The sequence below is a fragment of the Globicephala melas genome, chromosome 7 (genome assembly GCF_963455315.2).
Source record: "Globicephala melas chromosome 7, mGloMel1.2, whole genome shotgun sequence".
Classification (NCBI taxonomy): domain Eukaryota; kingdom Metazoa; phylum Chordata; class Mammalia; order Artiodactyla; family Delphinidae; genus Globicephala; species Globicephala melas.
In genome coordinates this window covers 77998528-78012628 of record NC_083320.1, presented here as the reverse complement: position 1 = coordinate 78012628, position 14101 = coordinate 77998528, and the positions used below count along the sequence as shown (strand labels likewise).

The window sequence follows — 14101 nt, the reverse complement described above, 5'->3', positions numbered from 1 at the left end:
TGAAAAGGCAACCTCAGAATGGGAGGAAATACTTGCAAATAAAGCAACTGACAAAGGATTAATCTCCAAAATATACAAGCAGCTCATGCATCTCAATATCAGAAAAACAAACAACCCAATCCAAAAATGGGCAGAAGATGTAAATAGACATTTCTCCAAAGAAGATATACAGATGGCCAACAAACACATGAAAGGATGCTCAACATCATTAATCATTAGAGAAATGCAAATCAAAACTACAGTAAGGTATCACCTCACACCAGTCAGAATGGCCATCATCAAAAAAATCTACAAACAACAAATGCTGGAGAGTGTGTGGAGAAAAAGGAACACTCTTACACTGTTGGTGGGAATGTCAATTGATACAACCACTATGGAGAATAGTATGGAGGTTCCTTAGAAAACTACAAATAGAACTACCATATGACCCAGCAATCCCACTACTGCAGCTAGTGTGAAGCAGCTGCATCACTCGGGGAGATCAGCTCGGTGCTTTGTGACCACCTAGAGCGGTGGGAGGGAGGCGCAAAAGGGAGGGGATATGGGGATATATGTATACATGTAGCTGATTAACTTTGTTATACAGCAGAAACTAACATGACATTGTAAAGCAATTACACTCCAATAAAGATGTTATAAAAAAAAAACCTTACCTGGATTACTGAGTCCAGATAAGCCCATCCATCAGTTGAAGTGATTTGAAAAATACTGATGCCTGAGTCCTATATCCAGAAATCCTGATTTAATGAGGCTGGAGTGCAGCCTGGCATGGGGATTTTTATATACTTCCCTGGTGATTCTAATATGCAGCCAAGGTTGAGAATTACAGACATCTGTGGATGATATAGCAACGGCTCCCACATAATTGCTTTTATTGAACTATACTCCAGCACGATGAGGGACATTATCTGTATAGTAAATGATATTAGTAAAAAAACAACTCCAGAATAATGATAAGGTGTCACATCAGGGTTTAATTTACTATCTTACACACTCTCAACTCCATGAGAAACTTCTCTCTAGTCTCAGAGTGGGAAGTATTTGTGCTTCTCCTAAACCACAAGTGTACTTTTACCCTTGGACATCCTAAATCCTGTAAATGACCTTGCTTTCCTCTCTGGGTACGTCCTAGAAAGTTCAGAGTCAAACTGGAGGCCCCCAACTAACAAGTGACTCGGATTTTACTGGCACACCATCTTAGCCTTATTTTCTCCTTAGTTCATTTTCTTCACTTGTGACATCATACAAGCTAACTTAAGTCATTTCCAGACCAAGCCATGATGTAAACATATTTTTTAAATAATAAATAAGGAGCATGTGCCACTGACTGGAAGAGGGATGAGAAGGAAAACAATCAAGTGCACCAGCTTACCCAGGCAACTTGAACACGCGAAGTTCTATAAACATATCCACCAAAGTCTACTTATTAAATAGTTAATGTCACTTAAAAACAGAAATTCCTGCCTCATTTTTTGGAATATGGGGAGCCGTGCTGAACTACAAATGCTAAATATCCTTCCCCTATGAAACTAGGGGTACGCAGGAAAGTCAGTACTGAAAGCTCCTAATGCAGTGTTTTTAAATGATAAGAATCAATCTTGTGGTTCCAATCACCTCCAGCAAAGTTTCCATATGGCAACTTTTGTTATTCTTTATTATAGATTTAAGCCCCATTAGCTACTGCTCTTCCTGGTGGCTGTAATCATCATAATAGCAGGAGCTACACTACTTCTCAGCTGACTTCCTCTTAATAGCTTCCAGGATGCACATCTGAGAACCATCTCAGCACATTTCACAAATATCTCATTCTTGACAACCCACTCTATTCTTTGCAGATCCTTTCAGGCTGTATGCACGTGCCTGAAAGAGTTATAAATTCCAGCTCTATCCAAAATTATCTTTCCTCTTGTAAACCTTTCCACATCATCTCTTTGCTACATTCTATAAAGAATGCCTTCATCTAATACTTTCAATAATATTTGATATTGAATGACCCTATGTTTTATGAGTTCATCTCAGCAGCTAAGTGTCACTGGACTTCTGCAAAAACTACAGAATATAGTGTTTTCTACCAAGATGCATGAACTGACCACACACACCTGCAGACACAGACGTGAAGCTCTATAATACTAGAGACTGAAGGAACCTCAGAGGTCATCTAGTCCACCCCACTCAAACCCCCGTTCTGCAGACAGGAAAACAGAGGCCCTTGAGAAATATTAATTCAGGTAGCCACTCCTGTATTAATACTTGCGCGGTGTCCCATAAATTCATTGTTTAGTCAGTTATTTGAAATTTGGTACATATTTTCTCATTAAGAAACAATGTTACAACAGAACGTTAGACTCCCTACAAAATTATAATTAGGATGGGTGGTGGTGATGATAATACAACAGTGAGAATGTACTTAACATCACTGAACTGTACACTGAAAAATGGTTACGATGGTCAATTTTATGTTACATGTATTTAACACAATTTTTTAAAAATTCTTATTTAACCCATGAAGTGGATGAAACGTAATACAAGAAGGAAGAGAAGGAATGAATCCCACCATCTTGGCTGGGTCCACCTGAGGGTCCTTCCTTGAATAAACGTCTGATTAATTGCTTCTGCAACATCCACTTTCCCCTCCGTCTACCACTAAGCTCCCAAATTCCCTTAGGGAACTGGTCCTCCCCATTCTCAGTCTAGTGGGGCTGACCCCAATCTCGTCTCCAGGAGTGGCCAACCACTGGCTTCAGGCAGTCCCCTGGCCACAGTACTGGTTCATGAGCCATTTCAGGCCAATAAGATTCAAGAAGTATATGTGTGTGTATGTGTGTGTGTGTGTATTGTGTTGTTTCAGAGGGAGGGTGGTACCTCTGAAAACAAACAAACAAAACCTTCTTTTCCTTTTTGCTGGAGCTACCATAAGAGAGCTAGCTCTTCCTCTGAACAGGGGAGTGGATGAATGGGAGACCCTGAGCCACTGTGGCCACTGCTGCCACCATGAAAAATGCCAAACCGAGGCCTGAGCGAGCACACAGAACTGAGCACAGAAGATCATGCAGTACTGGAAGAACTTCAGAGAAAGGGAACAGAAGCCCTGATGAAGTCATGAACTGGAAAAAGCCATACCTGAAGCTAGCCAGACGTACTCCTGAACTCTTCACTAGCATAAGCCAGTAATTCTCTACTTTGCCTTAGCCAATTGCATTGAGTTTGTTTATTTGCAACTGAAAGATTCCCAACAGATACAGTTCCAGAACAAAGTTTGAAATAAACAAAGTGTGTTCCTCATTCACTTCTCTTTCTGAAACCATCTCCCACCAGCCACTGTTTTTCTCTCCAGGCACCCAGTGCCCTCCTTCTGTCCCAAGGTCTCCATTCTGATATCCAACCCAGGCCTGCACTAACTCCCAAAGTGCTTCAGGCCCCAATATTACCTTCCTCTTTCCTCTTATTTTTTCTATTCGCACCCCCATTCAAATTCATAAAACAAAAATAAAGAAAAAATACATAAATTACTATTAGTATTTTATCAATGAGACTAATGGGGGATTCAAAGTTTGGCCTTGGCTACCTCAAACCGTACAGGTCAACACGTATGCATGGGTGGGAGGGTCACTATTCAAAGCAAGTTTTGTGTACAGTCCTGGGGCAGCGGCAGAATGACGTCTGTTTCCCAGTGTAACCCTACAGTGAGATGCAGGCTGAAAGCACAGAAGCTGGCTTTACAAGGGGACATGTGAGATGCAGGGCACAGCAAGTGCCCCTCGAGGGCCCAGGGTTCAGAGTGTGACCCAGAGTTGAGGAAGTCTGGAACACAACTTGTCCAGAGAGGCTGAAGAGTATAGTGCTGTTAGTCACCTTTGAGATTTTGCCTGAGAAGCAGCATCTTAGTAAGAAGGAAGCAGTGTCCTCACAGATGAAGCAGAGCAACTGCAGCGGGAATAACCTCCTTCAAAGGCTTGTGGCAGCCGAGCTCAATAAGGGACAGAGTTGTGATCACCCCCTCGACTCAGAGATAATGGGCAGGCTATTAGGAGGCAAGGCGTTGCAGTCCTCTGTCTACAGCTAGAAGAAGTGAACAAGCAAAATGCGACATTATCAATGTCTCTACATCAAGACTTCCTTTCCAAGCTGCTTCTCCTTTCTCTTGCACCATGTGATTAGTTAGTGAAAATGGCCACACAGACCCACAGGCTGGTGGGGCACGGGGTCCTTCAGGTTACACAAAGGAGAATTTAATAGGGAACGGTCAAAACAGAATGTCAGGGAGTGCCAGAGAAGCAGACCTGCAGCCGTATCACAGAACTTCATGGAGGAGAAGGTTCTAGAAGGGTTTAACAGATGGAAAGATCAGCATCAAGTGAAAATGGTGAGACCTTCTTCAAGGAGAAGGAATGGCATGACTGAGGGGGTGAGGGAAGAGAGCAGGAGTTGAGTCTGCGTCTGGGCAGGTGTGCTTGTAGCAGGGGCGGGTCGGGGGGGAAAGTAAGGGGAGAACACAGATGTGAAAGGACAAACAAGACCCAGGGAGACTGGGGTCTCTGTTGGGAACCGTCCGCCTTGTTGAGGTGGGCTTGGGGACAAGAGTGAAATGAGCTTACCTGCAGGCAGTAAGTCAAAGCACGATCACAGATGAATGACAAGAGCCCCTTAAGACTCCCAGGAACGTTCACAGTTTTAAAATAGGCTGCTCCTTAACCCAAATCATCTAGAAACTGTTCGGATTTCAGACAGTGGAGGAAGAAGAAGACAGGTGTTCTGGGGCAGGGCCCCAACCTATTCCCATCTACCTCTCCACACCCAGCCTGGGGGTCGGCTGGGCATCCACAGTGCCTCCTGGTTCTGCTCAGCTGCAGTCCCCATGGCACCGTGACGTGCTCCAGGGCCGGTTTCCTGCTATTGTTGTTGTGGCTTCAAACAAGGTCACAGCTGTGTTTGGGGGCCTGGACAATGGTGGACATTTTTAGTGTATTTTGAAGTAGGATATATTTAAGTTTTGCCTGGTCTGCACTTTTTAAATAACCTGCCACACTCATTTTTAAAATGACAGCAGGGCTTCCCTGGTGGCGCAGTGGTTAAGAATCCGCCTGCCAATGCAGGGGACATGGGTTCAAGCCCTCGTCCGGGAAGATCCCACATGCCACGGAGCAACTAAGCCTGTGCACCACAACTACTGAAGCCCGCACACCTAGAGCCCATGCTCCGCAACAAAGAGAAGCCTCCGCGATGAGAAGCCCATGCACCGCAATGAGGAGCAGCCCCTGCTCGCCGCAACTACAGAAAACCTGCGTGCAGCAATGAAGACCCAACACAGCCAATAAATAAATAAATAAAATAAATTTATAAAAAAAAAAGTAAAATAAAATAAAAATGACACCAGCGAATGGACTTAATGTCACTGAATTATGCATTTAAAAATGGTTACAATGGTAAAGTTTGTTACATGTATTTTTCCACAATAAAAATATAAACATAATTTTTTTAAAAAAAACACCAGTATCCTTCCATTTTTTAACAATTAACACTTTTTACGCTTCCTATGTAACAGAACTATTAAACAAAATACTTGCAAATATGAAATTTGCATTTTACCAGGTGAATTTAAAGCCTGAGCATCTCTACTAATGTATAAGAAACAGTAATAATAATACCCATGGTACACATTATTCTTACAATGTAGATTTGACAGTTTTTTAAAAGATACTATTTTGTTTAATTTTCATTTTACATGATCAAAAGAAATATTCACAGTAAAGTAACTGAATAAGACACCCAAATGAAAAACAGAGCCTTCGCTAATCAGAAGGTCTTCCTACAACAACCAAAGGAATAAAAAAAAAAAAAATCCCCCAAAAGAAATCACCCCTCAAGCTTTCTGAAATTAGCAGAGAATGTTTGCAGCTGACCTATTTCTCGCCCACAGGACTATGTTGATAATTGACTTTTGTCCCCCAGGGAAGTGCTCAAATATAATTGAGCAGCACCTGCCACATAGAAAGTACAGTTTTATACACCCAATAATTCTCATAAATATTGTACTTAGCTTGGGACTCAAGCACTCTGCTTTCTCCTTAATCGTATCTCTCAAGGAAGAAATATAATTACCAAAGCTGAGTTATTACAAACATCTAGATAAAAGAAGTATTTTGAATTGTAAGTACCCAAGACATTTCTATCACTAAAAATTATTGAAAATGATGGCATTGATCACTTTTCTTTAATCCTGACATTTTTCTTTAATCCTGTCGATCTCATCCTATTACATAAATCCCTTCTACAGATGAGAGTCACTCAGTTTTGTTCAGTCTTGATGACAAGGAGGCCAAGGTCAGGGATTTGATCTCCATGCAGGTCAAATAGTTTTACCCCTCCCCCCCAAATTCAGCTTTATGACCTGACACTGCAATTCCAAAATAAATACAAATATGATCCACCCAATTCAACACCATGACTTGAAGTGCTGTCTGGATCTAGGCTTAAGGAAAGGCAAGTCTCTTTCCACAGGCAGGCCAACATTTGCATTTAGACCAGGGGCTACAACTGGAAACCTTCAGACTGGTGTAGAGAATATGCTAATGAAATAATCCAAAACCAGTCACAAAAGATCACATATTATTGTATGGTTCCAGTTACATGAATGTAATTTGGAATGAAATGTCCAGAACAGGCAAATCTATAGACACAGAAAGTAGATCAGTGGTTGCATAGGGCTGGAGGTGGGAAGGAGGTTGGGGAATGACAGCTAATGGTTACAAGGTTTTTTTGGGGGGTGATGAAAATGTTCGAAAATTAGATTATGGTGATAACAGAATACAGCCTCTGAATTCCTGAAAGAATGACTTCCTCATTTCTGTTCCACTCACACACACAAAGAGGCCAAATAAGAAAGGTGTGACCATAAAGCACTCCAACCTCAACAGTGAGGATTTTATCCACTTGTTTGATTTGGAAACATAATCAGCCTTTGAGCTGTTACCCTAGCACTAGGCCACTGGAGAAGGAAGTGGGCCAGGATGATAAATTCATCTACGTGAGTTATTATGCATTTCACTTACTGTTGGTCTTTCCTGTATTAAAAAAGAAATTGAAAAAAAAATTTTTCCTAAGGAGTTAAAAAATAATATCATAACATTCAGACACAGTGAGCACTACAAAAGTTTACCATTTCTAGTGATTCTCGCAACCTGAAAAAAATGCAGATTCTTTTCAAGTTTGTTTACAAAATATTTCCTCTCAAAACAAAGACTTCTGCTCCAGCAATTTAAATTGCAGCCCTGGAGAAAGATACCTCCACCAACAGAAAAGAACATAAAATGAGAAATAAAATAGGCACACTTTGTCATCCAATGATTACAGTGAAAATGATGAGAAAGATTCAGCAGATGTCCCTCAAGTTTTATGGCCCCATCTAACTTATACTTTCAGTAAATAAAGCACAATGCTGAATGTCATCCCTTCGGATTCAAGTAATTACCTCTGCTCTGTTTATGGGTGTAATAAGAAAGGATATAGTAAAGAAAGTAGGAAGTTTGCAGAGCGGCATGTTTTTCTAGTTAAAATGAAAACCATCTTCAAGGAATTTCAAAGCACCATCTATATTCAAGCCAGGTGTTGGTAATTCATCAGCCTTCTTGCTTTCTCAACGCCAGCTAAGGAAGCACACAGCTTGTCATTATTGTTACTTGAAAGCAATAAAACTATTCCCTTAAAATTGAATCTATAATTTAGCCTCTTCATTAGTTCAGGCTTCTAGTTCTCACCCTACCCCCCTCCCTGACCCCATTCACATGGTTGAATCCATGTAAAACGTCTGATGTGTCACTCTGTAGTCAAGTTCATAACTTACACTCTTCTAGAACAAAGAGTGCGTGTGCTACCTCTACGTTCTCCTGGCTCAGTTAGAATGAGGACATGTAACTGTGTGAAGGCAGGACCATACTGGCTGCTTAAATCGGAATGGGGTTTTATGGAGGTTCTTTACAGATAACAGCCTAGCTCTTCTTGAGACTTATCAATTTGGTGGATTCTAATCTGGAGAGGTATTATCAAGAGAATGTGTCATTGGGGACGGTAAGGAAGTGCTCTGCACAGCCCACAGGGGAAATACTGGTGCAACAGCCTGGACTCAAAGGAAGTGAACACCATCCAGGGGCTCTGCCTATACCAGGCAGGGGCTCAGATGGTCCTTCTCTCACACACACACACTCCGGCTGAAAAGGGCAAGCAAGCAGAGAGGGTGGCGCTGTTCTAGGAAGCACTCCTCTCCAAAACATTGCAGAGGCCAAACATGGAATGCGGCCTGCACGCTCCACTCCCCACAAGTCTGTGGACATTTCCTGGGGTCTTTAGTGAACCTGAGTGAGGTGCAAGCCCACTCACCCTGGTTAGGGCTTATGCTTTCTTCTGAATCTGAGCTGCAGAAATGAGACCAAGAAAGGGCCAGACTCAGGGGACAATGATGAGCTTGGACAACGCCACAACCTCATCCAGAAAAGATGGGTTAGAACTCGATCTGCTAAGCCCAGCTAACCCCACTGAGTTAGGAGGCTCATCAGGAGTGAAGAGACTCGTTTCTACAACTAGCTACTCACTGTAGTTTGTAGACAAAACTACATTCTCTTCCGCTCTGCCCTTGCTTTTTCCCTTAATGAAGAAACAGTCCCTGATCCTTGGTAACAACATTGTCTGGGGCAGCACGTGGAATAATTACAGGGAGAGGGCCACAGCAAAGCCAAGGTCATTTTCAGCTTCATTTTCACGCGGCGTCCTATAATTTTCTAGAAGGATTAAAATTTGAATCAGAATTTATGTAAGCTTCAATAAAATCTGATCAACCTAAACTGAAGGATACATAGTTCTTTATTCTGTAAAAAATGAGATTTCGGGAACTCTGCACGCCACGAACAGAAACTCGGAGAAAAGCAAAAACGACTGCTTAACGGGTTAGCTGCCTAGTAATTAGATTTCTCAATCCGAAAGAACCTTCATAAATTCAGTTCCATTTATTCAAGCCCAAGAGCCAGAACGAAGCACAGTTTGCCACAGAGGCAGAGTTCTGTTTTGTTCTATCAGATCTCAATTTGGGAAGATGCATTCCGGATAGAATTCACAAAGGAAATAGGTATAAACTTTTCCTTAAGGTTCACTGTCACTAGATTATATCATTTAGCAAGGACAGTCGACTTACAGAGCAAGTAAAAGCTTCCAATTTTGCTGATGAAAACGATTCATTATTATCTTCCACGCAGCTAAAATATAATAATAGTTGTGCCAGTCCTGGCCTGTTTTCCTCAGATTCATCCTCTCCTTTTTCTGCTCTGCTTTCTGTCTCAGGGGGCCCATGGCCTGCAGGTTGTTTCCCAGACTCCCATGTCAGCTGGTGTCCAGGTCAGCCAGTGGGAGGCAAGGCAGGGGTGGGGAGCACAAGAAAGGAGAAGCCAGAGTATTTCTCCCCATTTTCTCCACCTCAAGTGGCTTCTCTGACAGAGGCTGCATCTCCTCTGTGTCTCTTGCTCCTACAAACAGTACCCCACTGGTTCCAGCATCTACCAGGTGATTTTGGCCCCTGGGTTCTAGTTACAGTCTCCTCCCCTTGTCCTTGTACCTAGAGGTGATAGCAGCTTCCCGCTGTTGCTAACCTCTAGGTTTAGCTTTTAAGCCCTCCCCTCACCTGTTTAATCATGTCTCTATAATTCAAGTCCCTCAGCTGTAAAAACTCAAGTAATTTCATCTTCTGGTTAGACTGGCTAATACAATGACTAGTACGTTAGTAAGTAAACAAACAAACCTCCATGAACCGTGAACCATGCAAACAAAAATTCCATCCCATGATAAAACTGGGAAAAAACTACAGTCTGCAGATTCTTCAGTGGTTGCTTTGCTCTTCACAGTAACCATATAACTAGGAATATTTCTAGGCTCTAAGAGGAGTAAGTCCTTGTGTGTTTGTGTGCCTGTCGTGATTATTCAGGGATGAAGTGTGTTGTGGTGGAAAAACTGTAGAATCTGAGTGGGGGTCTCCTGTCTCTGTTCTGCCACTATCTACTGGTGTGACCTTGGTAAGGGCTTTATGTCCTTGGGTCTGTGTTCCATTCATCTAAAAATGGGGAATCAAAGTACTTTCCCTTCACAATCTCTTCCGGTTCTATAATTCTGTGATTCTAAGCTTATGGATAAATTTTGCATATATGCATGACTCCAAGTGTATGATTATTCTTAGAGCTGTGCACAAAGCCTATACCTTCTGTTGATGAATCTGCATTTCATCAGAGAAATGTGTCTATAACCAGTGCTCAAATTAGAACCCAAAGAATATTTTTGCCAACTTGTTTTATTATAGTATCAACTTAGTACCTGAATGTGTTTTAGAACTCTACCTACAGTGTGGGTTCATTGAATTATTGTAATGATTATCTGATTAGCATAATCTGAAAAAAACAGCAGGAACCTTGCTTTAAGGTAGATGGTTCCAAAGATGGCTGCAACAATATCTTCCATTCTATGTGCTCCTTTGTAAGGTGACCTTGACACACCCCATCAAAAGATAGAGTCTATTTCCATCAAAAGATAGAGTCTATTTCCCCTCCCTTTGAAACTGGGCTATCCCTTTGATTTGTTTTGACTTAAGAGATTGCAACAGAAGTGATGTCATATAGCTTTTGATACCAGGTCTTATAAAGTCTACAGCTTCAGCCTTTGCTTCTTGGGATGGTCCTGCTTGGTACCTAGCCACCATGTTGGGAAGAAGCTCAAGCAACCATGCTGAGAGGCCCAGGTAGAGGAAAAGTGAGCCCTCTGCCAAAATCTCTACTTGAGTTCTCAGCCAGCAGCCAGCACCAACCACCAACCACACGTGTGAGGCTGTCTTAGACATTTCAGCCTTCCCAGTACCCAGGTAACATCACACAAAGAAGAACTGTGTCTGCTCAGTACACAGACATTTTTTAAAATGTTGTTGCTTTAAGTCACTAAATTTGAGGGAGGTTTGTTAGGAGGCAATTTCTCCAGATTAAACAGAGTTTAATATTGGAGCAGAACCTCATGTCTAAAATACATCAAGCTAGTCCTCCATTCATCCACTCCTTCATTCAATCAAATAAGTATTTACTGAACATCTACTATGCTAAGTGCTGAGGGCAAAAAGGAGACCAAATACAGACATGTCCCTGCCCTAGTGGAACTTGCTATCTGGACAGGGAGACAGACATTAACAAAAAAATCTAATTACATGTTAAATAATGAAATGTTAAATAAATCGTGATGGTACTATTGAGAACTGGCACAATGCACTCTGGGGTGAGGTAAGTGGCTAAGGAACTAACCTTAACAGGGAGGGTAGAAGAAGAAGTGAAGACTAAACTTAGGTCTCAAGGAAGATTAAAAAATCAGCTAGGCAGAGGGGAGAACAAGAGCCCTCCACACAGACAACTCAGCATGTGCAAAGGGCCTATGGCAGGAGGGAGGGTGGTGTGTTCAAGATCTGTGTCCAGAGCTTAGAGATCATGGCTTAAGATGAGGCTGGAAGCTGGTAGGAGCCAGGCCTTGTGAGACTCTGCAGTTCTCATAAAGGCAGACTTAACAAGGAGAGGTCAACAAACTGATCTCACTCTGATCAGATTTTCCTTCGAAAGCCAGTGGGGAGAAAGGTGGGAGTAACCCCAGTGAGAGTAACCTGTAGCATTCTGCCACACAACCTGTATGCAGTGCCACCCATGGGTATTTCATATACTCAGCACACATGGGCATTCTGCAGACACCCTAATTCCTTGCTCCATTTCACCGTATTATTTGTATACATCTATGTCTCCATAACTAGATCATAAAATCCTTTGGGTACAGAAGCTGTGTCTCATTCTTCTTTTCATTCCTATTCCACAGTACCTAGTGCAGTGCTAGGCACATAGCAAATATTTAATGTGTTTCCTAAAAATTTAAAACATGAATAAACAATCTATTCATAAACAGCCTGTCAAAAGTAATCTCCCGAGACAAAATTCTACAGCCTTTCTTGGAAAGCCATTCCGATGATATCAACGCTCTTCGGAAAGTCCTGCTGTAAAAGCATCATTCCTTTCTAATTGTAGCCAATTCTTGAGTTTCGTCCTCAGTGAAGACTGACAACAGCCCATCACATTTCCAAAGAACGTCTTTATGTACTTTTTTTTTTTTTTTGGCTGCACCGCACAGCATATGGGATCATAGTTCCCCAACCAAGGATCAACCCGAGCCCCTGAAGGGGAGGCTCAGAGTCTTAACTACTGGACCGCCAGGGAAGTCCCATCTTTGTGTACATTTTGAAGATCATTACTGGGTCACCCCTAGCTCTCTCTCCTTTCAGTGGCAAAATACTTAATCTTCTCACGTTTCCTCAAAGAAATAATTTAGCTGCTCCCTGGATTCATTCCAAAACCTCCATCCCTCCTAAATTGTGGAGGGCAGCAATCTAGGAGACCAGGAAACAAGGTCAAAGATGCCAGAGGGACTTTGTGAGCAGTCCTCAGGGGAGAGGCAGGCTCTCTGTCTCAGTCTGTTCATTTTCAGGCCAACTCACATGTGTACCTGTGTATGTGTGTGCACACATATTCATCTGTGCATATACACACATGAACACTGAAATTTTTTTACCAGCTCAAAGAATAAACACTGTTCTATTTGATGAGTTTGCCAGCTGTCCTCTGTTCTTTACCACCAGCCCAGATTTACCCATCTGATTCAACACAATCTTTTTTTTTTTTTTAGTAAGTGAAATCTTCCCCCTCCCATCTCTGTAAATGATATAGCAGAGAAATGAGCAGCACTGTTTTTATTGGTATCCTCACTATCTTCATCATGTGCAAAGGCATCACAGAGATTGTGAAATACATCAAGAATTTGAAAACAATAAGCCACTGGTCACTCTACAAATAATGAGTCTCTAGTAACATAAACAGCTGTTGTGCTTTTTAAAAAAATACTTTTTTGGCATTTGGGTGAAAACTGTTTAATTTAATTTCAAAATACACTGTTAAAGTTACATTTGGAATCATTTTTCATCTCTTGTCAAATAAATAAAAATCCCTCAGTTATTTTATTGTAGCCATTATAGAAGTCTATATTATGCCATTTAAACAAGATCATATATAGGATGCGTACCGAACTGTAAGTGCTCACAAAAATTATGTATTATTTTTGTGCAGAAAAGTTAGTTAAGATTGTGTATATAATACAATTACAGCTAGCTTCTGAATTTAAATTAGGCCATCTTATTACACCAACAAATCCTAGCCTATTTTCAGAAAGACTTATGAAATATATTTGTTCCAAAAATCTGCAATGGTTTAAATTACTCTCGAAATTATTTAGCATGAATACTTTTTACATTTTTAAGCCAACACATACCAGCACACTTAACAAGAACTTATACATGCATTATCTCACTTTTTCATTTAAATTGAGGAAAGAATAAGAATATTACAAAGGATATTGATGGCTCTGTGCTTGGAAGAATAAAACATTAGTGAAGTGATGGTGTAGCTGAACTCAAAAGTTTTAGTCAAACAGTTCATGGAATACACTGCTGTATAATTAACATTTCTAAGAAGTTGCAATAATAAAACACTACCAAAAATAGGCACCTACAAAATAACATAAACAAGATCTCAGTCACCTAACTCAATTTTTGTAAAAGATGAAGAATGTCTTTGCTTTATTAAATACATAAATAATCTAAACACTGCAAAAAGGATAGAATACACTTTCAAATGAATTCAGAATCCAAAATATATTTATTTTTTAAATGTACATGCTTAGTACTCACTGGATTAAAGAGTCGTAGGAATAACTTCTGTTTCTGCAGAAAATGAATGCCTATGTAATCAATATTATGTAAATATGCTCTATGGACTTTTTAGGAGAGGTCTGAGTCCAATTCTGAGTCTAATACCCAATTCGTCATGGATAATCTGTTTAAATTGATAACAATCACTACAGAAACACAGTGCAGCTGCCATCATAGGTTAAAAACACAATGATCTGAGTGACCCACAGGGAAAAAAACTTCCCAGTGTCACTCCAGCAGCCCACAGCGGAGCCTTGGGATAAAAACGTCGTGGTGCGATGACCAAAGTCC

At 41.1% G+C, this 14101-nt stretch overlaps 1 protein-coding gene across 2 annotated transcripts in view; it reads right to left on the bottom strand.

Moving 5' to 3' along the window:
- The window catches only part of CACNB4 (calcium voltage-gated channel auxiliary subunit beta 4), a 272472-nt gene that overhangs the window by 256600 nt on the left and 1771 nt on the right, over positions 1–14101 (bottom strand). The gene's annotated exons all lie outside the window — the stretch shown is intronic.